Genomic DNA, 27,264 nt, shown 5'->3' with positions numbered 1-27,264 from the left:
CCTGACCATTGCCTCGGTGGCATAGGCCGAATCAATGCTGTCGCTGACCGCATGGACATCAGCCACTATTGTATCAGATCTGGGAATGGTGCTATGTGTTGCATCAACTGCATATGTGTATTGTGTTGCTGGGACAAAATCATCTAACTCCTCAATATTATCCATATCGCTTATCTGCTTTTCTTTTCCAGGTTTTGAGAACGTCAGGGCCTGGAATCGCTTTGGAGGAAGTCTGGTTCTTCTGGGACGCTGCATGTAGAAGTTTAGAATTCACTGCAGGAACAATGAAAACGTCTCTGCTCCAGGATCCAGGAAGAAGAGGGCCAGGAAGCTGTGCTGCTCACTTTTAAGGTAAGAAGGGGAGCTCCTCACTACACTAGCAACATTGTTGCAACTAGACCCCAGACTGCCCTCTTCTCCTATCCTACTCCTTCCAGCATTAACCCTTAGCTTGTTTCAGTCCCATGCTAGTCCCTCCACTGTTTTTTTTTATTCTCCCCCCCCCCCCCCCATATTTTCAATAGCTGCTTAACAGCATAATTTACTTTCTTCCCTCCTGATAGTCCCAACATGGTCACTGGCTGATGTTATACTGAGCTCTCTGCACATGGTGGCAGCTGTAGTTTGCAGACACTAAGAGCAGTCTGCACCTACTCCTGGTGCCCGTGACTACAGCTGTAAAGCTATGGTGGGGCGTAAACTGTTTCTGAAGCCTCTGGAAATGTATAGTCTAAAATGAATTACTGTCTCTAGCATAGCATTTCATTTCCCTATATTTTCAAAGGCTGCTTAACAGCATAATTTACTTTTTTCTCTCCAGATAGCCCCAATATGGTCACTGGCGGATGTTATACTGAGCTCTCTGCACATGGTGGTAGCTGTAGTTTGCGGACACTAAGAGCAGTCTGCACCTGCTCCTGGTGACAGTGACTACAGCTGTAAAGCTATGGTGGGGTGTAAACTGTTTCTGAAGCCTTTGGACGTGTAACTAGTCTAAAATTAATTACTGCCTCTAGCATGGCATTTTATCCCCCCCCCCCTTATTTTCAATAGCTGCTTAACAGCATAATTTACTTTTCTTCCCTCCTGATAGCCCCAACATGGTCACTGGCGGATGTTACAGTGAGCTCTCTGCACATGGTGGCAGCTGTAGTTTCCGGAGCCGTCTGCACCTGCTCCTGGTGCCCGTGACTACAGCTGTAAAGCTATGGTGGGGCGTAAACTGTTTCTGAAGCCTATTGACATGTATAGTCTAATATAATTCATTACTGCCTCTAGCATGGCATTTTATTTCCCTATATTTTCAAAGGTTGCTTAACAGCATAATTTACTTTGTTTGTCTTCAGATAGCCCCAATATGGTCACTGGCAGATGTTATAGTGAGCTCTCTGCACATGGTGGCAGCTGTAGTTTCCGGACACTAAGAGCAGTCCGCACCTGCTCCTGGTGCCTGTGACTACAGCTGTAAAGCTATGGTGGGGGTGTAAATTGTTTCTGAAGCCTTTGGACATGTGACTAGTCTAAAATTAATTACTGCCTCTAGTATGGAATTTTATCCCCCCCCCCCATTTTCAATAGTTGCTTAACAGACAGTGGAGGGACCAGCATGGGACTGAAACAAGCTTAGGGTTAATGCTGGAAGGAGTAGGATAGGAGAAGAGGGCAGTCTGTGGTCTAGTTGCAATAATGTTGCTAATGTAGGGAGGAGCTCCCCTTCTTACCTTAAAAGTGAGCAGCGCAGCTTCCTGGCCCTCTTCTTCCTGGATCCTGGAGCAGAGACGTTTTCATTGTTCCTGCAGTGAATTCTAAACTTCTACATGCAGCGTCCAAGAAGAACCAGACTTCCTCCAAAGCGATTCCAGGCCCTAACTTTCTCAAAACCTGGAAAAAAAAAAGCAGATAAGTGATATGGTTAATATTGAGGAGTTAGATGATTTTGTCCCAGCAACACAATACACATATGCAGTTGATGCAACACATAGCACCCTTCCCAGATCAGATACAACAGTGGCTGATGTCCATGCGGTCAGCGACAGCATTGATTCGGCCTATGCCACCGAGACAATGGTCAGGCCTTCTGGCGAGGAGGCCTCTAGTGCATATGGGGGCCTTGATACTGGTTTGGGAGTTGCTCAGGGGCCTCAGGTGGTTTGCCAAATGGAGCCTCGGTCCCCAGTGTTGTTTGACAGTAGGGTAGAGTCACATACACTGTTACATACCCCATTAGCTAGGCCACGGCCTACTTCAATCCCAGCGTCGGTTGCTGCTGGTTACCCTGCCCCCTATTGTTAATGACCCCCCCTGGCCCTTCTCATAATAGTGGAGACAAGGGCCTAAATATTGGTGGTTCAGTGGGGGCCCTGCAAAATCAGAATCCTTGTCTGCATGGCACGATAAGTAATGATGCGTAGGTGGCGTCAGCGGTAGGACCTGGTCACGCGGTACCTGCTATAGCTCCTATTAACTTACCTGCAGCGTCCGTGACATCCTTGTTCGCCATGATCCCTCCATCGGCAGACTCTCCGATTCCTGGCGGCGGCCATGGCTCCTCATAGCGTTCCCCTCCAAGTGGCATCCTCATCGGCAATTCCGGAAGTGGCCGAAGGAAGCTTCGCCCCATCCGGTGACGTCATAACACTGCATTTGCGCTCCCAGACATGGAAGGAGATGGAGGCAATCGACCGGGTCCTCTTGTGCACAAGGCAGGTGAGCACCATAAGAGGACACCGGTAAGGGGAACGATTGCCTATCTCCTTGGGGGCAATTAGAGGGGCAAAAAGTGTTCAAACAAGGGTCAATACAAGAGTGGCAATTAGGAGGGGCGGGGCCTCAGGAAGTAGCGCATCAAATAAAAAAGGCGCTGGGGTAAATGTATCACGGGGAAATGGAGGTGCCACTCGCTATAAGGTGTCAAAAGGGGTATTTTCTAAAGGTGATAGAGGAGCATATTCTCAGTTATAGAAAACGAGAATGTAGCTAAGGGAGACAGGAAATGAGTGGTACGTGTCTAATAAGAGTGACGCAGTTTGTAGCAGCGTGATAGCTGGTGATACACATGAACGCAGTAATACTATGGGGGGCATTTCAAAACAGGTTTTGACGCACAATGTGAGAAATGTATGTGTAACTACTAGGGCATCACCACAGACAGCCATACAGGTTCCAGTTATGAATGATATGATGAATGTATCTATTAACACTGCACCTGATAGTGTGAATGGGCCACATAATATTATTACAATAGCCAGTGCATCAGGGCCCAATGGTATTGATGGTATGAATGTCCAGAACCCTCCCATTAACGTTAGAGACAGTATCACATTATCTACTACGGACAATGTTAGGTTGGGGCAGAATAATCCCATACCTCAGTTGCAGAGTGAGTCAGGGTACAATGCAAGGTCACATACTAATTCAACTGAAAATGAGGCTTTGAGAGTAGAGAGTGCTTATCCTTCCACTACTAGTGTATTCGTTGTGCTCGCAAAATCTTATCTATTTTGCAGGATACTGCTCAAGTTGATCCCGTTTTGCCTGCGGTCCCTGTTCAGGCAAATGCTTCGCTCCTGGCACCTAACCCAGTAGGAGTGCGGGATAATCCAGGTCCAGCGGCAGCAACTCTCCAGACAGCAGGTGGTGAACCAGGGAGAGACAACCCAGCGGCGGCCACAAGTCAGGCAGCGGCATCATCTGCGGATGGTAAGACTAGGGCATTTATACATGACCCTACCTGACATGTCAGAATTATCTTTAACAGAATCACACTCTGACAGTGACACTTCATTGGGGCTTAAAACTAAGGGGCAGAAATGTATGTTTTCAATGGTGAAAAAGATGTGGCAGGAATTCCAAGGGGGTACTTTTAAAAGAGCAGGTCAGCAGCAGCAATTGGCATTAGTGGAACATTCCCCGGAAATCCCAGGCCAACTAGTTAAGCGCCCTTTACCTAGCCTCATTTCGTGTTTCGTTGCCCGCCTATAACCTTTCCTTGCATAGACACTTGAAACCTAAAACAGTCAGGAAAATATGTTAATGTCTTCAAGCTTTCGGCAGAAGCTTACAGACCGAAGGAAAGGAGCTCTGATGGCACTGGTCCTAAAAGGTTCAAGCGCCCGGAGACATTTGATGAATGGCTGGTTGGTTTCAGAGTGTACTCGTCATGCTAATTAGAAAAATACCCCTGTCAGTTCCATGCTATCTTGAAATATACAGATAACATACACTGGATGCAGAGGAGGTATGGTGATGGTGCATGGAGGGATTATGATTCAGAGTTCAGGCAAAAGATGGCTGGGAACCCGGTGCTCACATTTGACACCACTTATACCCATCTTTGGCAGCGCCTGGGCTCTCATGCTTCCTCCTCCACATCCACTGGTGCTCCTGGCCAGTCCTTTCGTTCCCCAAAGGATAAACGTAAGGGAGGTGCATGTTGGGCATTTCAAGAGGGCAAATGCGATAGGGGTAGCTCCTGCACCTTTCGTCATTCCTGTAAGTTCTGCGGGGGCCCACTCTCCGGCAACGAATGCCCAAAGAAAAAGGACGGTGGTAGAGCCACAAACAGATTTGCTACTGTTACAAAGGGCACCAACTCCGGTGAGGGTTCACGCCCTTGAACCTTGGCTGCGCCATTACCCAGACCGTCATGCAGCAAGGTTGTTTCTAGACGGTTTCACTCATGGCTTTCATATTCCCATAATTCAGGGTATTAAGGGGGCCTCTTGCCTTAGAAACTTGAAATCTGCTTATCAGTTTCCACAGGTAGTTAGGTCTAAACTGACTGACTAAAGAAATAAGTTTGGGAAGGCTTGTTGGCCCTTTCCCTTTCCGTCCCCCTGCCAAATCTTGTGGTGTCTCCTTTGGGGGTTGTCCCAAAGAAGGAAGCCAGTAAATTTCGTTTTATCCAGCATCTCTCTCACCCCAGGGGCAGTTCCGTTCAGTTAAGTACCAATCGTTCGATAGTGCTCTTGAGTTGGTGAGGTCGGCTGGTAAGGGGGCCTTACTTGCGAAATTAGATATTGAGGCTGCCTTCCGCTTGCTGCCGTTAAATCCAGCAGCTTTTCATCTTATGGGAATTAAGTTTGAAGGTGGTTATTATGTTGATTGTTGCCTTCCTATGGTTTGCGCCCTTTCATGTGCTCTGTTTGAGACATTTAGTACTTTCCTGCATTGGGCAGTTAACCAGTTGGTGGGTGGTGATTTCATAACTCACTACCTCAACGACCTTCTCCTAGTAGGAAGAAGGGATTCGCAGGATTGCAAGCTTCTCATGCCGACCATGAGAGACCTTATGTCTCAATTTGGGGTCCCCCTTGCCGAAGATAAGTCCGAGGGCCCTTGCACTTGTCTCACATTTTTGGGTATTCAAATTGACACAGAGGCGATGTTGTGCAGGTTGCCTCCTGACAAAGTACAATCTATGTTACTAGCAGTCCAATCAATTTCTGCCAGTCGCTTTATTTCCCTCCGCCAACTTCAATCTTTGCTAGGCCTCCTTAATTTTGCGGGAAGAGTTATGCCCATGGGTAGGGTTTTTAACAGAAGGTTGGAAAGTAAACTAAAGGGTCCTTCCTCACCTTCAAAGAGAATCAGGATCACTGATGGCATGAGGGCTTATTTGCAGGTATGGGACTTCTTGAAAAAATTCAATGGCATCCGTCATTGACGTTAACCCCCTACATCCAGCCAATCATTACACTTATTTACAGATGCAGCTGGGTCCAAAGGCTACGGGGATTACTTTCAAGGGCTATGGTCTGCAGGTCCTTGGCCTTCAGACTGGAAAGAGGGAGGCGTTTGACACGGAACCTCATCCTATTAGAACTTTTCCCGATAGTGTTAGCAGTTGAATTATGGGGGGGGGGCATGCTTTGCAAAGAAGACAGTGGTTTTCTGGACAGACAACCTCAGTGTTGTTAACGTGGTGAACAATCTATCAGCAACATCCGCTGTGGCGGTTTGCCTGCTGAGACGCCTGGTGTTGCGCTTTTAGAGCTTAACGTTCAATTTCAAGCTCAACATGTCCCCGGGGTTAATAATGTCCTTGCTGATGCTCTGTCGCGATTTGATTGGGTGACTTTCATACGTCTTGCACCTAATGCTGCTCCAGAGGGTTTACCCTGTCCTGCTTTTCTTTGGCAGCTTCTAAGTCACGGATATCCCTGCTCCCTTTAGTCTGAGCCTCTCTAGCCCCATCAACCTGGCATTCTTACGTTAGCTTGTGGGATGAATGGGAATGATTCTGTCGAGACCGGAATTTGGAGGTGGTGGAGGCATCACAGGTTACTTTGTGTGACTGGCTGGTGAGTCTTAGACAGTCGGGGGCTCGTCATGGAGCTATTTACTCTCGGCTAGCAGCATTGTCATTTTTCTTTCATACCATGGGCATGCCTGACCCAACTAGTTCATTTTTTGTATGGCAGGTGGTGAAAGGATGGGGAATATCGCAACCTTAGCATAAAGACCCTAGAGAGCCCATTACCTTAGCCCGGCTCGAGCAGCTGGTTGAGGCGTTACGGCAGGTTTGCACTACACAATATGAGTTTGTTATTTCGTGCAGCTTTCGTCCTAGCTTATTCTGCAGCTCTCGGGGTAGGCGAATTAGTATCCCCTTCTAAAACACAGGTTGACAAGGGCTTGTTGGCTGATCATTTACGGTTTTCAGCGGATTCTCTGTTGCTGTATCTGCCCCGTTCAAAAACAGATCAGCAGGGCAAAAGGGTGTGGATTTCTATGCCCAAGACTTTGGGGTCATGTTTCCCAGTCTCTGTCCTGACCCAATTCTGGGAATGTAGGCCCGCAAACCCGGGGTCCCTATTAATGCATGCTAATGGGTACACGTTATCCATCTACCAGTTCCGCAAGGTCTTAACAAAGGCGGTAGCAGGTTTAGATGTCACTAGGATAGCTTCCCACTCCTTTCGCATAAGGGCCACAACTAACTCTGCGCTGACGGGCTCCTCAGCGGAAGCTATTCGGCATTTGGGTAGGTGGCGTTCTAATAGGTACCGGGGTTATGTTCGCCCAGTTGTTTAATATTAGTTCAGTTGCCTTGTTTGTGTTTTTTACACTGTCACTGCAGGTGCACCAAAAGGCGCCAAGAGAGTGTGGATCGTGAGGCACTCATATGTGCTTTGGACTTGCATCCGTTGCTTATCCCTGCCCGGAGGTCAATCCCTGGGGTTCCCTTCCCATAAGGCATCAGTTAGATGGTTGGGGGAATGGGGTATGTGTTGCCCTAGGTTAGCCCCCCTTATATCTGAGGCCTTGGTATGGTGGGGTAAGCCTCACATATTGATCATCCACCTTGGGGGTAACGATGTGGGTGCCATTCCAGTGTTAGAATTGATAAGGTCATGCAGGCCAGGATTGCATGGATAAGGACTAGAATCCCAAACGTTAAGATAGGGTGGTCCAATATTATTCCCAGACTGAAATGGCGACGCATGGCTAGTCACAGTGCAGCCTATAGGGTGCAAAAAAAGATAAATGCCTCAGTAGGCAAGACCGTCACGGATTCGTTGTCAAGCACGATTCCATCACGGTCATCAAGCTTCAGTACTATAGGAGGGATAGGGTTCACCTAGAGAACGTAGCCCTAGATATCTTTATTGCTGAAATTAAGAATTCTATAGTAACCCGCCTATAAGCAGGTTGTGGTTGGTTAGGGTGGCGGCAAGTGTATCATTTTCATGCTATCTTGTGGCGGGAGGTAGCGGCCCTGTTGTGTAGGAAAGGGCGAGAAGGGGTGAGCAATGACCGATCTAAATGTGAGAGGGGTGAATGTCCCCAAGTGCACGTGGGGTGCCCCTCCTTCCCCTTGTGGGTGGGTCACAAGAGCTCGACACCCCTCCGTAGCATTTCCTTGAGCAGAGAGCCTCTCTGCTGCAGTTTCCATTTTGGGCCGTGTTACAGAAGCATTAGTTATTTTGTTGTGAAGAAACTTATTTCCCAGCAGCAATGCCTGAACCAGCCAAGCCAGCGCCTAAGAAGGGCTCCAAGAAAACTGTAACAAGTATCATTTCATAAAGGGTTAACTCTGTTCAGTTTTGAGAAAACTATTTTCTGAGGCAGGTTTCCTAGCATATTGTGTACTGTAATTAAGTTTGTGATAAGCATTCACTGCTAGGTGATAAGAAGGACTCAATTGTTTTCTTGTGTGTACTTGTTATCTGCGGTGGCCTGTCCAAGGGCTTTGTCTAAATGTGTGATGGGGGATTTTATGCTTCCCCCCCTGGGAGTGCCCTGTGTGCATGTAACCTAAATAAAAAGCAGGCTGGGCATCCCAGTCCTCGGTTCTTGGTTGTCCCTCAATCGCAGCGTTGACTCGTTTTTGTGGGCAGAAGGGTATCCTAGCTGTACTACAGCTAAGGGGGATTATTCTACATTTGCGAGACTCATATAGAATACTATGGAAAGCAGTTTCTCCCCTCTTCAGCAATAGGAATCCAGGCTACTAAGCGGTCCATCTCTCAGCGAGACTAAGGGTAACCGTAACATTTGGCGGCAGCGGTGGGATTTTTCCTGGATTTCCTAGGAGAGGTACAGAACGGATGGAGAGCGCTTACGAAAAATTGAAGCGTACAACCCTAAAGGATTTACTTGAAAGCAGAGGGGGGTACGCCAGCAACCGGCCGAGGAGAGAGCTGATCGCAGAATTGACCGAACTGGATCAGAGCTTCACAATGGCGGAAACACCGACCACGATTAGTGACGAAAAAAACCAGGATTGTTCGGGAGAGGCTCTCACTGTACGGGCCGAACCCCTCCATGGAATTGGTACAGCAGTTGATGGCGGAAGCGGACAAGGATATACGAGAGACTCAAGCCCACGAACTCAACCTAGCGAACGCACACCGCAATGCTGAAGCCCCGCAGGTAATCATCCCTGTCGAAAATGCTGGGAGGCCCAAGATACCCTATGCGGCATTTCGACCCTTCCTAGAGAGCGAGACAGGGATTGATGAATATTTGGCGGACTTCGAAAGGCAATGTGCCCTGCACCAGATTCCCAACAGGGAGTGGCCCACGATATTGTCTGGGAAACTATCCGGGCGAGCCCTGGAAGCCTTTCGTACTCTGGGTGCTGAGGAAGTGACACAGTATGAGCTAGTTAAGGAGACACTGTTGCGACGGTACGCAGTAACTCCGGACGCGTATCGCCGACAGTTTCGGGGCACGAAAAAGAAGCCTAACGATACCCATATGGAATGGGGCGCACCGAATGCGGAGAGCGGCAAATCACTGGATGAGCGGAAGTAAAGCGGTGACTGGTGAGGAAATTTTACAATTGTTTCTCTTAGAACATTTTTATAATGGCATGGAACAGCAAGGGAAGGAATGGCTGCGAGACAGGCGACCTTCTACCTTAGAAGAAGCAGCCAAATTGGCCGATGAACATTATGACTCCCCGTCTTCACGAACCCAGAGAGGTTTACCGTGCACCCCCTCGTGCTGAATTCCGAGCCCCGGTGCCCGCAGGGCCCGCCCGACACTCAGGACCACCCAATAACAGCTCTGAGCGTCCCAGACCGACTTGCCACCGATGCAAGCAACCAGGGCATTTCATGGCTAGCTGCCCCCTTAATACGCACCAGACACCCAGGAATTACAATTACCCCTCTGGGGCATATCGTCCGGCCCGGACCCTCTGTGTTAACCAAGAGGCCCCTATGGAGGAATATTTGGGGCCGCTTCACGAGGCGGACCCTGTATATGCTGCCTCAGATAACCGCCAGCACCATCGGCAGAAGGTATGGCTCGAGGGGCGATCTACCGAGGGATTGAGAGACACAGGGGCTACTATCACGCTGGTACAGAGTCATTTGGTGCCGGAGCACAAGCGATCTGGACAGACTGTGGCCGTTAGAGTGGCGGGGGGGGATGTGTACAAAATTCCAACAGCTAAAGTGCATCTTGATTGGGGAGCGGGAAAGGGGGCTGTGAACGTGGGCATAATGGATAATTTACCTGCCGAAGTACTACTGGGCAATGATTTGGGCCCCATGACTTCTGCCTATGCTCCAGTATGCAACAACGAGGCGGACCCAGTGACTACACGGGCCCAAGCCCGGACGGAGCGAGAACTCTCACCAGTGCGGGAGACACAGGTAAGACCTACCCCGACATTGCCTGACATGTTAGGCCCCATACCCTGGGACACCCCAGATGCTTTCGAGACAGAGTCTAAGACTGACCCGACCTTACAAAAGTACCGGGAACGAGCAGAGACCGGAGGGGGGCGGGGCAGATAATGAAACATTCTTATGGGAAAAAGGGAAACTATACCGCTGGACAGAGAAAAGGGGACAGCGTAGGCGACAGCTGGTAGTGCCCCACAAATACCGTCAAGAAATCCTCAAGATAGGCCATGACATCCCCTTAGCAGGCCACCTAGCTGTAACCCGTACCCTACACCGCATTACTCACACGTTCTTTTGGCCAGGGGTACACGCCGACGTTAGAACTTACTGTAACACCTGCGATGTGTGTCAACGAGTAGGAAGGCGAGGCGATCACCCTAAAGCCCATCTAGTAAATATGCCCATTGTAGAGGAACCCTTCAGCCGGGTTGCTATTGACCTAGTGGGACCACTGGCTACCCCTAGTCCCTCCGGTAAGCGCTACATTCTTACCGTAGTGGACTACGCTACCAGATACCCAGAGGCTGTCGCCCTATCCAACATACAAGCGGATACGGTAGCGAATGCACTAGTACAGGTGTTCTCCCGGGTAGGATTTCCAAAAGAAATCCTATCCGACCGAGGCACCCAATTTACGGCTGAATTGACCCAACAACTCTGGCAGGTTTGCAAAATTAAGTCCCTCCTGAGCTCCCCATACCACCCCCAGACGAACGGGCTGTGTGAGAGGTTCAATGGGACCCTCAAGCAAATGCTCAAGACGTTCACTCAGGAATACCGAGACTGGGAACGCTTCCTGCCGCACCTCCTTTTTGCTTATCGGGAGGTGCCCCAGGAAACGACAGGGTTCTCTCCCTTCGAGTTGCTCTACGGAAGAAAGGTACGGGGACCCCTAAACCTGATCCGGGAGCACTGGGAGGGAGAGATGGAGACTGACGGTGTCCCCATTGTGCCATACGTGCTGGAACTCAGGGACCGAATGGAGCAATTAGCCAAATCCGTGCGGGCTAATCTCCAGTCGGCCCAGAGAAGACAGAAAGTATGGTACGATCGGGGGGCCCGAAAGAGAATCTTTACCATAGGACAAAAGGTGTTAGTACTTAAGCCGGTGAAGACAGACAAATTGCAGGCGTCCTGGCAGGGCCCCTACCAGATCGTAGAGAAAAGGGGAGACACCACTTATGTGATAGCTAGCTGCCACGACAACAATCTTAGAAAGACATTCCATGTAAACATGCTCAAGGAATATTTTGAGCGACCAGAGAACGTGACGGCCGTATGTTGTTCCCCTCAGGAAGGCCCCGACAGTCTACCCATTCCAGACCTATTAGAAAAGAGTCTCCCCACAGGTATAGTGGCTCAGGTTCAGATAGGAGACCGACTTAGCCCCACTGAAAGGGAGCAGCTCAACCAACTCCTACAGTCCAAACACCTCACCTTCTCCCCGAAGCCAGGGTACACTACTTTAACCACCCACCAGGTAGATACTCCGGGACAAGCTCCCTTGCGCCAGGCTCCGTACCGAATCCCCGAAGCAGTTAGGATAGGAATGAAGAAGGAGATCGATGAGATGCTCCAACTCGGGGTAATTGAGCCCTCCGATAGTCCCTGGGCCTCCCCAGTTGTCTTGGTGCCCAAGAAAGATGGGACCACCCGGTTCTGCGTAGACTATCGGAGGCTCAATGAAAAGACCGTGACGGACGCTTACCCTATGCCCAGGGTAGACGAGCTACTCGATCGTATAGCCAGGGGAAATTACCTGACCACTATTGACCTCTGCAAAGGTTACTGGCAGATTCCCCTGGCCCCGGAGGCTATCCCCAAGTCGGCATTCGTCACCCCATTCGGCTTATATCAGTTTAGGGTAATGCCGTTTGGGATGAAGAATGCCCCAGCTACATTCCAGCGCTTGGTGGATAGGCTCCTGGATGGCTTCCAGAGTTTTGCTTGCGCCTACCTGGACGACATAGCGATCCACAGTGAGTCATGGGAGGACCACTTAGCTCACATAGGAATGGTTCTGGATCAGATCCGGGCTGCTGGCCTGACTCTGAAGCCAGAAAAATGCCACTTTGGGATGGCCGAGGTACAGTACCTGGGTCACCGGGTGGGGTGTGGAAAGCAGCGACCAGAGCCGGCCAAGATAGAAGCTGTCGCCAATTGGCCCACCCCCATCACTAAGACTCAGGTCCTAGCCTTCCTGGGCACGGCAGGGTACTATAGACGGTTCGTACCAGACTACAGCACACTTGCCAAACCCCTGACTGACTTGACCAAGAAGAACTTACCTCGACAGGTCCTGTGGTCTCCCCACTGTGAAACGGCTTTCCAGGCTCTCAAAAATGCTCTAATTAACGCTCCTGTCTTGGCGGCTCCAGCCCTTAACAAACGTTTTATCGTCCACACAGATGCTTCCATGTTCGGGCTGGGAGCCGTCCTCAGCCAAGTAGGCGAAGATGGAGGGGAGCATCCAGTTGCCTACATCAGCCGGAAGCTCCTGCCCCGCGAAGTCAGCTATGCAGCGGTCGAAAAGGAGTGTTTGGCTTTGGTGTGGGCATTAAAGAAATTGACTCCCTATTTATATGGGCAGGAGTTCACTCTGGTCACCGACCATAACCCGTTGGTGTGGCTGAACCGGGTCTCTGGAGATAATGGCAGGCTATTACGTTGGAGTTTATCGTTGCAACCCTTCAATTTCACCATTACTTACAGACCTGGGAAACAGAATGGCAACGCCGACGGGTTGTCCAGACAAACCGACCTCAGCCCCGCATAACCAGCGGTCTGGACAGCCTTAGTCTGCCCCGAAAAGGGGTCAGACCGTGTCTGCCAGAGTGTTCCACAGAAAGGGAGCACTGTTACAGAAGCATTAGTTATTTTGTTGTGAAGAAACTTATTTCCCAGCAGCAATGCCTGAACCAGCCAAGCCAGCGCCTAAGAAGGGGCTCCAAGAAAACTGTAACAAGTATCATTTCATAAAGGGTTAACTCTGTTCAGTTTTGAGAAAACTATTTTCTGAGGCAGGTTTCCTAGCATATTGTGTACTGTAATTAAGTTTGTGATAAGCATTCACTGCTAGGTGATAAGAAGGACTCAATTGTTTTTCTTGTGTGTACTTGTTATCTGCGGTGGCCTGTCCAAGGGCTTTGTCTAAATGTGTGATGGGGGATTTTATGCTTCCCCCCCTGGGAGTGCCCTGTGTGCATGTAACCTAAATAAAAAGCAGGCTGGGCATCCCAGTCCTCGGTTCTTGGTTGTCCCTCAATCGCAGCGTTGACTCGTTTTTGTGGGCAGAAGGGTATCCTAGCTGTACTACAGCTAAGGGGGATTATTCTACATTTGCGAGACTCATATAGAATACTATGGAAAGCAGTTTCTCCCCTCTTCAGCAATAGGAATCCAGGCTACTAAGCGGTCCATCTCTCAGCGAGACTAAGGGTAACCGTAACAGGCCGTTTAGTTAGAAGTTCTTGCCGCCATCTTGCCTGTCCTGTTTCAGAAGTTATTCAGTTAATAAATGTTTTGGCTAGTGAAGGTCAAAATTTTTTCCCACAATCAGTTTCTGTGTCTTATTTATTCCTTAAAGTTACGTTATTTAAAGGTTAAAGTTATGTTAAGTTCCTCTTTTCTGGTAACAACTGATAGGCATTTAATCCCTTAAAGGGACACTGAACCCAAATTTTTTATTTTGTAATTCAGAAAGAGCATGCAATTTTAAGCAACTTTCTAATTTACTCCTATTATCAATTTTTCTTCGTTCTCTTGCTATCATTATTTGAAAAAGAAGGCATCTAAGCTTTTTTTTTTTTTTTGGTTTCAGTACTCTGGACAGCACTTTTTTTATTGGTGGATTAATTTATCCACCAATCAGCAAGGACAACCCAAAAATGGGCCGGCATCTAAACTTACATTCTTGCATTTCAAATAAAGATACCAAGAGAATGAAGAAAATTTGATAATAGGAGTAGATTAGAAGGTTGCTTAAAATTTCATGCTCAATCTGAATCACGAAAGAAATTTTTTGGGTACAGTGTCCCTTTAAGCATAATTTACTTTCTTCCCTCCTGATAGTCCCAACATGGTTACTGGCAGATGTTACGGTGAGCTCTCTGCACATGGTGGCAGCTGTAGTTTGCGGACATTAAGAGCAGTCCACACCTGCTCCTGGTGCCCGTGACTACAGCTGTAAAGCTATGGTGCGGCGCAAACTGTTTCTGAAGCCTTTGGACGTGTAACTAGTCTAAAATTAATTACTGCCTCTAGCATGGCATTTTATTTCTCTATATTTCCGAAGGCTGCTTAACAGCATAATTTACTTTTTTCTCTTCATATAGCCCCAATATGGTCACTGGCAGATGTTATAGTGAGCTCTCTGCACATGGTGGCAACTGTAGTTTGCGGACACTAAGAGCAGGCCGCACCTGCTCCTGGTGCCCGTGACTACAGCTGTAAAGCTATGGTGGGGCATAAACTGTTTCTGAAGCCTCTGGACATTTATAGTCTAAAATAATTCATTACTGCCTCTAGCATGGCATTTTATTTCCCTATATTTTCAAAGGCTGCTTAACAGCATAATTTACTTAAGAGATAAACTTCCTTATTCATCTTACGTACCCTAGAAATGATAAACCAATAAACACACAACAACAGGTTTTGGACTAAAGACCGGTCACGTTTATTATAAATAAACCTTTTAGATTAGGCTATTTAAATATGCCAACTTAGGCAACTTACTCATAATAACACAAAGAACTGTATAAAGTTCTTAGCAAAAATTGATGGCGGCAATGAATTAGCTATTCTAACCCCTACTGACAGACAGCCAGGGTCCTACACAGTGTTTGCAGCACGGCGCGGATTGCACGCACCCAATTGGCAGATAGAGCTGTAAGCTATTAGAGTTATTTGTCCTACGATTCGTAGGGGGGAGTAACCCCTAGGTCAACTCAGCACCTAGCGGGCGTCGCCTCCCCCATCCTAGGGCATCACTCTTCTCTCTCCCTGCCCGCTCTCTGGGCCCTGACCGACCGCCAGCGAAGGCATAAAAACAACCAGCCTAGGAAGGCGACCCCCTCAAGCGAGTCATAAAACACGCCTGAACAGGTGGAAGGCTACAATTAAAACCTGGTCTTAAAAGGCTAGTTCACATAAACCTACCCACGCCAGGGTAAACCCTAACTTTACCCGCTATGAGCCTGCCACCTCTTCATCGAGGGACGGGGCGGGCGGGGAAAAAACTCCTTTGAAGTCTGGATCCAGGAACAAAAAGAGGGCCGGATAAACTGCAGCCGAGGACCTATAAAGGTAAGCAGAAACACCCGCCCCCACACTTGCAACACTGTATCACCTTGTACCCTCTAGACTTCAACTCAGTTATCCCTTAATTTTGTTACAGCCCCACTAGAGGGCCCTCCACTTCCATTATTCTCTCCAGATAGCCCCAATATGGTCACTAGCAGATGTTATAGTGAGCTCTCTGCACATGGTGGCAGCTGTAGTTTGCGGACACTAAGAGCAGGCCGCACCTGCTCCTGGTGCCCGTGACTACAGCTGTAAAGCTATGGTGGGGCATAAACTGTTTAATGAACCCTCTGGACATGTGACTAGTCTAAAATTAGTTACTGCCTCTAGCATGGAATTTTATTTCCTCCTATTTTCAATGGCTGCTTAACAGCATAATTTCCTTTCTTCTCTCCTGTTAGACCCAACATGATCACTGGCAGATGTTACAGTGAGCTCTCTGCCCATGGTGGCAGCTGTTTTTATGGACATGTGGAGCAGTGCGCGCCTGCTCCCTGTGCCCATGGATACAGCTGTAAAGCTATGGTGGATTGTAAATGGTATCTTGACGCCTATGAGCATGACATTTTAAAATTAATTTTATTGCCTCTAATATGGCATTTTCCCTTTTCCCCCTATTTTTCATAGTAAAGTTTCTGACATTATAGTCTATATTACAAAAAAAGATAGCCTAATGCATTTTCTCCTATTAAAGTACTGTTAAAACCCATCATGGTCATTGGTAGATGTTGCTGTGAACTCTCTGTCATGGTGTCAGCTGTGCTTGTGAACACTTGGAGCAGTCCGCACCTTCTCCCAGTGCCCATGAGTACAGCTGTAAGGCTATGATGGATTGTAAATGGTCTCTGAAGCCTTTGGACATGCAGTTAAGATATAATAATCCCTAAATATATCAATATTTTAATGAAAATTATATATTATTTCCATTAACCTTTTTACACAACAGCTTAAAAAATGACATAGGTCCCATGCAAGCCCAACCCAGAAAATGCACAGCTAACATTCATGGTAAACTCTATTCTGTTGCATTTATTATTCTCTGTCACTGCCTATAATTACCAAGTCTTTAATAACCCAATTCCTGATGCTTTTATACCATTCCACGGAGACCTCTTGGTTTATCTTACTCTTCTTTCCCTTCTAATGCTGTTTTTATTTGTGTTGCATTTATGAAATTATGATATGGAGCGACTGTTAGGCTGTAGTTTTGGAGCATTTGGTCATATAACTAACAACTTAAACCTATAAATCTCCTTATATATTGTACAGCCCAGAATATAGACCTTAAGACTTAATGTCATATTAAAGGTTCTTTCTTCTAATTGTTCTCTGATTTTCTTCTTGAGTATTAACTATAGGCAAGGCAAATCTATCACAATGTCCCTGTTTCTTCTTACGTTAAATAGTTTAGTTTTCTAATCTGCAGGTGATGCTAAAGTTAACCGATCTACAGCACCAGATGACATACAGCCAACACAACAGTGTCTAGTTCATTGTCAAAAGAAATGTTTCTGTGCCTCCTTTGTTAAAAGGTAAGAGTTAAATTGTTGTTAAAATACATTAAATTCATAGTATTTGAGCTGTGTTTCTTGTATAACAGTAGATCATTTTTGTTGCACATATATTATCATAGTATAATTGGTGATAACAGTCAAACAATTACATGCTCTAATTTGTTAGAACATGGCATTTTAAGACTAGCGACCCTGCATTACTGTGTGTTTAACCTGCAAAGAGGTAAACGCAGAGTAGAAGTACTTCTTCGGACCAGCAAAGCAGTGCTGGTCCCAATTGCATAGTTGCCAACATTTCAAAAAAAATTCCAGGGACACTTTAAAGCAGAGCAAGCAGGCGGGTTACTGGAGTATTGACAACCTACTGTTCAACTGCTCCGCCCACTCAGTTCTGCAATCAAAACACACCCATTTGAAAGTAATAGTATAATTTAGACTTATCCATAGTTTATTATACAGATTACAGCACCAAGCTCTTACACCTACCCAGTCTCTGGAACACATTCTGGGCATATGGATATTTTTACAACACAGCATCAAATGTAGAAAGACAAATAATATGTGAACCCATTCAATAATAATAACAATATTCCATTAGGAATGCATTATATTTAAATAATACACTATATCTATGTATCATCTATCTATGTGTATGTGTGTGTGTATCTATATGCAAACAACAAATGTTGTGCAAAGGAGATTTTCAGGGACATTTCCAGGGACAAAAAAAAATACAGGGCCATACAACAAAATCTAGGGACTGTCCCTGGAAATCAGGGACTGTTGGCAACTATGCAATTGGTAGCGCTAGTTAAACATCTGAGTTGTGCGACTGGTGCTACTGCTTGGGACTAGTAGTACTCTGTGCGACTTTAAATGTGTAACTCTTTGCAGATCCTAAACAATAGCAATGGAGCATGTAATTGTTAACACTAACAATGCTGTCCTGCTGAAGACCCACAGAACACTGCTAGTCCCAAGCAGAAAGCTCTACTGAATGGGACCAGCACTGTTGTGGGGATCCCAAGCAGTAGCTGCAGGGTCACTAGTCTTAAAATGATATATTCTAACAAATGAATGTCATTTTACCTCTAATGTCCCCTCGTCCTTGCAGTGTCTTTTTTGTGGTATGACTGTACTTTTAATTTTAATAGATTTTTATCCTTAAAGGAATAGGGAAAGCAGTTGCTATTGCTAGTCCTAGTGTATAGCTATCTTGTCTCTTAAAGGGGCATAAAATATGTCCTGGGGCAATATAGCTACTTTAATCTTAGTAACCAAAAAAAAAAAAGTTTTAGCTTCTTAAGCAAAATTAACCTGATCTCAGAGCCTAGGCAGCTTTTTATTAATGTAAATGTTCAATGTACTTGCTTGAACATGGGATCATAATAACAGCCAGTGGTAAAAGAATAAACTTAAATGGATTGAATAGAGCATGATATTTTAAACAACTTTACAATTTTAATTCTGTTATCAATTTTGCTTAGTTCTCGTGGTATACTATTGTTAAAGGGACAGTCTACACCAAAATTTTTGTTTAAAAAGATAAATAATCCCTCTATTACCCATTCCCCGATTTTTGCATAACCAACACGGTTATATTAAATATACCTTTCACCAGTGGTGTATTTAGGTTTTGTGCTGCCCTAGGCACTCAAAATTCTGCTACCCCCCCCCCCCCCCCCCCCAGGTTTTAGGCCTTTTTTTATCTATAATATTTTTTTGGTCAGGGTGTAACATTTTTCTTATTTTTATGTCTCTTGTAGATTTTTACCAGGGCTTGCATTCACTCAGGTGGGTTGATTTAAACCTAAATGCATATGCAGGGTGAGAAAAAACTATTTTATATGCAGGGACTATATATATATATATTAGATAGGAGACAGTCAGTACTAAGTAACCATGTGAAATTAAAATACAAAATCCCTAGTAGTTGCATGGCTCTAGGCGAAATTACAGCGTGGGGCCCCTACGTAGAACTAAAAATATTTTACATTTTTTTTTAAAAAGTACAATGCACTAAGCTACACACACAAACAGATATACATACACACACATCCATACACAGATGCATAAACAGATACATATATATAAAGGTTCACACACATACAGATACATGCACACAGGTACATACAAAGTAATGCTGACAAAATTGGAATAGGGCACACAGTGAAAAGGTTAAAAAGGAGGTCCACCTGCATTAATCAGAAACATATCTTTAGAGAATCCTATTGCATCTCTGTAAGCAAATTATGCTGTTGGTTGGCTGCAAGTCCCTGGATGGGGAAGTCAAAACTACTACTGTCTGTTCTTCTTCTACAAGGGAACTTGTCAATAGAAAAACTAAAAGTGAAGGAGAGAAATGATCTACCTGCTGTGTTAGAATCTGTCTCTAACACTAATGGGATGGGATCTGCTCATGTGGACCAGAGACCTGCTGCTGCCTCACATGGAAGTTTACACTTTAGGCTGCCCCTGCCCTCCTACATTTGTGATTCCACAAAGAAGGTTACAGGTGCAGGTTACTGTGCGCGGCAATCAAAGCATCTAAGAAAAGTAAAATTGAACACATGCTCGCTGCCCCAACCGCCACCTTCAAAGTTGTTTTCCCTGCACAAGTTTCAGTGCTACCCCAGCTGCCACTGTTAGTGAGTACATCGAGTGGCCAATCTTACCTGTGGGTTAGTAAGTATTGCCATGCCACCACTGCTTCCCCTGTAGTATATCCCTCTCCATCTCTGTTGAGTCGACTGATTAACATGCCCCCTCATGCTGACGTTCACCCCAGCTCTGTAAAAGCCCACATGCTGTAGTGCTCAGTGTACTGCATGTGATGTAAGCTTTTAGAGACAGGGCATAGGGTAGACTGGCCAGCACTGACAATAAACTGAAGTGGCAGCTCAGCGGTAAGCTTGCCACTGATTACACAATGCGGTGCTCAATAAAAAGTACCCCCAAAAAACCTTGCCCAGCGCTGTTTAGTAGGGAACAATGCCGTACTTTTCGCCTACCCCAAATCTGCCGCACTAGGCCCAGGCCTCGTTTGCCTAGACAATAATACGCCCCTGCCTTTAACCTCTGATTACCTTGTATCTAAGCCTCTGCAGCCTGTCCCCTTATTTCAGTTCTTTTCACAGACTTTGCATTTTACGTGCACACTCTTGGGCTCCTTTCCGCTGACTTGACTTTATCCTTCAACAAAGGATACCAAAAGAACAAAGCAAATTTGGTAATAGAAATACATTGGAAAGTTGTTTATAATTATATACTGTTGCTGAATCATGAATGTTTAATTTATAAGTCAAGCATCCTAGAGCTACATTTTAAAACCATGTTGAAGTTTAAACATTACTGTATTTTCTTGTGTTGTAATTTTTCTTTCTTTCTGTGTCACTTTTGCTATGTTAACATATACACTGTTGTGAAACGGATGTGAATAGCCACAGAAAAATATAGAAAATACTTTCTTTCCATGACCTTTTAGACAGATATTGGGAAAAAGTGTTGCTCTGTACATGGATGATCATGGTATTTTGTTGTTTATCATGCATGTTGTTTATCGTGTCACACAGCACACTTCACCCCCCCCCCCCCTCGGTACTTGCCTTTTAGGAATAACAAAAAAAAACATAATTTATGTAAGAACTTACCTGATAAATTAATTTCTTTCATATTAGCAAGAGTCCATGAGCTAGTGACGTATGGGATATACATTCCTACCAGGAGGGACAAAGTTTCCCAAACCTCAAAAATGCTTATAAATACACCCCTCACCACACCCACAATTCAGTTTAACGAATAGCCAAGAAGTGGGGTGATAAGAAAGGAGTGAAAGCATCAAAAAATAAGGAATTGGAATAATTGTGCTTTATACAAAAAAATCATAACCACCACAAAAAGGGTGGGTGTTACGGTTACCCTTAGTCTCGCTGAGAGATGGACCGCTTAGTAGCCTGGATCCCTATTGCTAAAGAGGGGAGAAGCTGCTTTCCATAGTATTCTATATGAGTCTCGCAAATATAGAATAATCTCCCTTAGCTGCAGTACAGCTAGGATACCCTTCTGCCCACAAAAACGAGTCAACGCTGCGATTGAGGGTCAAACAAGAACTCAGGACTGGGATGCCCAGCCTGCTTTTTATTAAGGTTACATGCACACAGGGCACTCCCAGGGGGAGAGGGGGGGAAGCACAAAATCCCCCATCACACATTTAGATAGAGAGCACTGTCCTTTGACAGGCCACAATAGGATTACAGTACTTAAGATAACAAGTTTACAAGTTCATCTTATCAATTAGCAGTCTGGCTCCAGAGGTGATTAGACAATAGTTTCTAAAAGCTGAAAAAAAAAGAGTTAACTCTTTATGAAATGAAACTTGTTACAGTTTTCTTGGAGCCCTTCTTAGGCGCTGGCTTGCTGGTTCAGGCATTGCTGCTGGGAAATAAGCTCTTCACAACAAAATAACTAATGCTTCTGTAACAGTGGGCCTCATGGACTCTTGCTAATATGAAAGAAATTAATTTATCAGGTAAGTTCTTAAATAAATTATGTTTTCTTTCATGTAATTAGCAAGAGTCCATGAGCTAGTGATGTATGGGATAGCAGATACCCAAGATGTGGAACTTCCACGCAAGAGTCACTAGAGAGGGAGGGATAAAATAAAAACAGCCAATTCCACTGAAAAAATAATCCACAACCCAAATCAAAAAGTTGTAATCTTATAATGAAAAAAACTGAAATTATAAGCAGAAGAATCAAACTGAAACAGCTGCCTGAAGTACTTTTCTACCAAAAACTGCTTCAGAAGAAGAGAAAACATCAAAATGCAAAGAAGACCAAGTTGCTGCTTTGCAAATCTGATCAACAGAAGCTTCATTCCTTAAAGCCCAGGAAGTAGAAACTGACCTAGTAGAATGAGCCGTAATCCTTTGAGGCGGGGATTTACCCGACTCTAAATAAGCATGATGAATCAAAGACTTTAACCAAGACGCCAAAGAAATGGCAGAAGCCTTCTGACCTCTCCTAGAACCAGAAAAGATAACAAATAGACTAGAAGTCTTTCTGAAATCTTTAGTAGCTTCAACATAATATTTCAAAGCTCTTACTACATCCAAAGAATGTAAAGATCTCTCCAGAGAATTCTTAGGATTAGGACACAATGAAGGGACAACAATTTCTCTACTAAAGTTGTTAGAATTCACAACTTTAGGTAAAAAATTAAATTAAAAATTAAAGCCTGCAACACCGCCTTATCCTGATGAAAAATCAGAAAAGGAGATTCATAAGAGAGCAGATAACTCAGAAACTCTTCTAGCAGAAGAGATGGCCAAAAGGAACAAAACTTTCCAGGAAAGTAATTTAATATCTAGAGAATGCATAGGTTCAAATTGAGACTCCAAGGAGGAGAGATTGACTTAATGACAGACTTGATACGAACCAAAGCCTGTACAAAACAAAGAATATCAGGATGATTAGCAATCTTTCTGTGAAAAAGAACAAAAAGAGCAGAGATTTGTCCTTTCAAGGAACTTGCAGACAAACCCTTATCCAAACCATCTTGAAGAAATTGTAAAATTCTAGGAATTCTAAAAGAATGCCAAGAGAATTTATGTGAAGAACACCAAGAAATGGAAGTCTTCCAGACTCGGTAATAGATCTTTCTAGACATAGATTTATGAGCCTGTAACATAGTATTAATCACGGAGTCAGAGCAACCTCTATGACTAAGTATTAAGCGTTCAATCTCCATACCTTCAAATTTAATGATTTGAGATCCTGATGGAAAAATGGGCCTTGAGATAGAAGATCTGGCCTTAACGGAAGTGTCCAAGGTTGGCAACTTGCCATCCGAACGAGATCCGCATACCAAAACCTGTGTGGCCATGCTGGAGCCACCAGCAGTACAAACGAACGCTCCATTAGGATTTTGGAAATCACTCTTGGAAGAAGAACTAGAGGCGGAAAGATATAAGCAGGTTGATAATTCCAAGGAAGTGACAACGCGTCCACTGCTTCCGCCTGAGGATCCCTGGATCTGGACAGATACCTGGGAAGTTTCTTGTTTAGATGAGAGGCCATCAGATCTATTTCTGGAAGCCCCCAGATTTGAACAATCTGAAGAAATACCTCTGGGTGAAGAGACCATTCGCCCGGATGTAACGTCTGGCGAGTGAGATAATCCGCTTCCCAATTGTCTATACCTGGGATGTGAACCGCAGAAATTAGACAGGAGCTGGATTCCGCCCATACAAGTATCCGAGATACTTCTTTCATAACCTGAGGACTGTGAGTCCCCCCTTGATGGTTGACATATGCCACAGTTGTGACATTGTCTGTCTGAAAACAAATAAACGATTCTCTCTTCAGAAGAGGCCAGAACTGAAGAGCTCTGAAAATCGCACGGAGTTCCAAAATGTTGATTGGTAATCTCGCCTCCTGAGATTCCCAAACCCCCTGCGCTGTCAGAGATCCCCATACAGCTCCCCAACCTGAAAGACTTGCATCTGTTGAGATCACAGTCCAGGTTGGACGAACAAAAGAGGCCCCTTGAACTAAACAATGGTGATCCAACCACCAACTCAGAGAAGAATGAACATTGGGATTTAAGGATATTAATTGTGATATCTTTGTATAATCCCTGCACCATTGGTTCAGCATACAAAGCTGGAGAGATCTCATGTGAAAACAAGCAAAAGGGAAAGATTGAGACTGAAGGTTTCAACAAGCTGAAACCAATTTCAGACGTCTCTTTTCTGTTAGAGACAAAGTCATGGACACTGAATCTATTTGGAAACCCAAAAAGGTTACCCTTGTCTGAGGAATCGAGGAACTCTTTGGTAAATTGATCCTCCAACCATGTCTTTGAAGAAACAACACAAGTTGATTCATGTGAGATTCTGCAGAATGTAAAGACTGAGCAAGTACCAAGATATCGTCCAAATAAGGAAATACCGCAATACCCTGATTACAGAAAGAAGGGCACCGAGAACCTTGAAAAGATCCTTGGAGCTGTTGCTAGGCTAAAAAGAAGAGCAAAAAAATGGTAATACTTGTCTAGAAAAGAGAATCTCAGGAACTGATAGTGATCCGGATGAATTGGAATATGAAGATATGCATCCTGTAAGTCTATTGTGGACATATAATGCCCTTGCTGAACAAAAGGCAGAATAGTCCTTATAGTCACCATCTTGAATGTTGGTATCCTTACATAATGATTCAATATTTTTAGATCCAGAACTGGTCTGAAAGAATTCTCTTTCTTTGGAACAATGAACAGATTTGAATAAAACCCCAGGCCCTGTTCCAGAACTGGAACTGGCACAATTACCCCAGCTGACTCCAGATCTGAAACACATTTCAGAAATGCTTGAGCCTTTACTGGGTTTACTGGAATGCCTGAAATAAAGAATCTTCTCACAGGCGGTCTTACCTTGAAACCTATTCTGTACCCTTGTGAAACAATGTTATGAATCCAAAGACTTTGAATCGAATTGATCCAAACATCTTTGAAAAATCGTAACCTGCCCCCTACCAGCTGTGCTGGAATGAGGGCCACACCTTCATGCGGATTTGGGAGCTGGTTTTGACTTTCTAAAAGGCTTGGATTTATTCCCGACTGGTGAAGGTTTCCAAACGGAAACTGTTCCTTTAGAGGAAGGGTCAGGCTTTTGTTCCTTATTCTGACGAAAGGAACAAAAACGATTAGCAGCCCTATATTTACCTTTTTATATTTTTTTTATCCTGAGGTAAAAAGGCTCCCTCCCCCCCCCCCCCCCCCCCACAGTAACAGTTGAAATTATTGAGTCTAACTGAGAACCAAACAATTTATTACCTTGGAAAGAAAGAGAAAGCAAAGTTGACTTAGAAGTCATATCTGCATTCCAAGACTTAAGCCATAAAGCTCTTCTGGCTAAAATAGCTAAAGACCTATACCTGACATCAATTCTAATATCGAAAATGGCATCACACACAAAGTTATTAGCATGTTGAAGGTGTTTAACAATGCTCTAAGCTTTATGGTCTGACACTTGTTGCGCTAAAGCCTCCAACCAGAAAGTTGAAGCTGCAGCAACATCAGCCAAAGAAATAGCAGGTCTAAGAAGATTACCTGAACATAAATGAGCCTTCCTTAGAAAGGATTCAAGCTTCCTATCTAAAGGATCTTTAAACAAAGTACTATCTGCCGTAGGAATAGTAGTACATTTAGCAAGAGTAGAGAGAGCCCCATCAACTTTGGGGATTTTCTCCCAAAACTCTAATCTATCAGATGGCAAAGGGTACAATTTCTTAAACCTTGGAGAAGGAGTAAATGAAGTACCCAGACTATTCCATTCCCTAGAAATTACTTCTGAAATAGCATCAGGAACTGGAAAAACTTCTGAAATAACTACGGGAGGTTTAAAAACTGAATTTAAACGCTTAGTAGTTTTAATATCAAGAGGAATAGACTCCTCCATATCTAATGCAATCAACACTTCTTTAAGTAAAGAACGAATAAACTCCATCTTAAACAAATATGAAGATTTATCAGTGTCAATATCTGAGGTAGAATCTTCTGAACCAGATAGATCCTCATCAGAAATAGATAAGTCAGAATGATGGCGGTCATTTAAAAATTCATCTGAAATATGTGAAGTTTTAAAAGACCTCTTACGTTTACTAGAAGGAGGAATAACAGACAGAGCCTTCTCAATAGAATTAGAAACAAATTCTTTAACATTAACAGGAACATCCTGAACATTAGATGTTGAAGATTGAAAATTTTAAGGTAAGAAAAAAATATAAATTTATATGCATTTTCCCCAAAAAATGAAACTGACAGTCTGAATGAAGGAATACTGATTATCCAGAATCATGGCAAATATAAGTTTAAACACATATATTTAGAACTTTACATATAAAGTGCCCAACCATAGCTTTGAGTGTCATAAATAGAAATAAGACTTACTTACCCTAAGACACTCATCTACATATAGTAGATAGCCAAACCAGTACTGAAACGAGAATCAGTAGAGGTAATGGTATATAAGAGTATATTGTCGATCTGAAAAGGGAGGTAGGAGAAGAAATCTCTACAACCGATAACAGAGAACCTATGAAATAGATCCCCTAGAGGAAGACCATGGTATTCAAATAGGCAGTACTCTCTTCACATCCCTCTGACATTCACTCCATTCTGAGAAGAAAACCGGGCTTCAGCCTGCTGAGAAGCGCATATCAACGTAGAAATCTAGCACAAACTTACTTCACCACTTCCAAAAACTGAATTGTGGGTGTGGTGAGCGGTATATTTATAGGCATTTCTGAGGTTTGGGAAACTTTGCCCCTCCTGGTAGGAATGTATATCCCATACGTCACTAGCTCATGGACTCTTGCTAATTACATGAAGGAAAACATATTACTTTTTATAGCTACTTAGGTATTGCTGTGCAAGAACTGAATTTGTTTCCTCTCAACAGATCTAGCAATGTGACGAGAGAGGCCTTAAAGTACAAAGAGCGCTCTTCAACTGTGTCTGCTGAATAACTGCGTCTGTGCAATCACTACTGGCAGCTGAGATGAGGTGTAGAATGTTGACAAAAAGCTCACATCCAGGCCGCAAGTTGGTAAGGACAGACTGGAGCTACTGTTGCCTTTCTCATTTTTTTTTCTTTGTCTCCTGTACATCTCCCATGAACATTTGCTCGAGGTTATCCTGTCAAGCTACTGTTTGCTGCATGAAAAGGACACATCTGCTGCTCAAGATCTGCTACGTCATTCTGCTCCACAAGATGAGACTTTGTTGGGGTAGTTACGTAAAGCGATCGTGTTGGTGAGTTTTACATTTGTTTGTGCCTACACCATTCAAGCATACCACGGATTCAACCAGATTCGTCAATCCTCAGACATGATCAGAACGCCACTTTGGTAAGTTTAAAGTACACGTAGCATTCTGCACATGCTGAAGTGTTCACAGAACGCAGGAGCAGACTGTTCTTACTGCCTGTGATCATGGAAAGAAAAAATATTTAAGTATTGGCTTTTTTTAACAGTGTTTATGCAATATTTTTGTGAATAATTATGTATATTGTTGTTATGCATAGTTTTTGTGTTTATTATGTGTAGTATGGTAACCATGCACACATTTAAATTCTGTGTCTGCTGAAGTGTTCATGTACAGTAAGTGTAGAGTGCAGACTGCTCTCACTGTCTGATCATGGGAAGATAATCAGATTGCAATTTGTTTGTTTGGTTATTTATTGTACAATATTTTTATAATTTATTATGTATATTTAGTATCTTTATTCTGTATAATATGTTATGTATTA

The 27,264-nt window shown here is 44.5% G+C and overlaps 1 long non-coding RNA gene across 1 annotated transcript in view; it reads left to right on the top strand.

Annotated features, from left to right (window-relative positions):
* LOC128659396 (uncharacterized) overlaps positions 1–16,974 on the top strand; it is a 28,252-nt gene extending 11,278 nt beyond the window's left edge. The window contains exon 4 of the long non-coding RNA XR_008402359.1: positions 16,870–16,974. This is a non-coding gene — a long non-coding RNA (uncharacterized LOC128659396). The remainder of the gene's footprint in view (positions 1–16,869) is intronic.
* The last annotated feature ends 10,290 nt before the right edge of the window (positions 16,975–27,264 follow it).

Source organism: Bombina bombina, chromosome 5, assembly GCF_027579735.1.
Source record: "Bombina bombina isolate aBomBom1 chromosome 5, aBomBom1.pri, whole genome shotgun sequence".
Taxonomy (NCBI): domain Eukaryota; kingdom Metazoa; phylum Chordata; class Amphibia; order Anura; family Bombinatoridae; genus Bombina; species Bombina bombina.
Note: the sequence above shows the minus strand (reverse complement) of the source record. Positions and strands in the feature narration are given on the sequence as shown.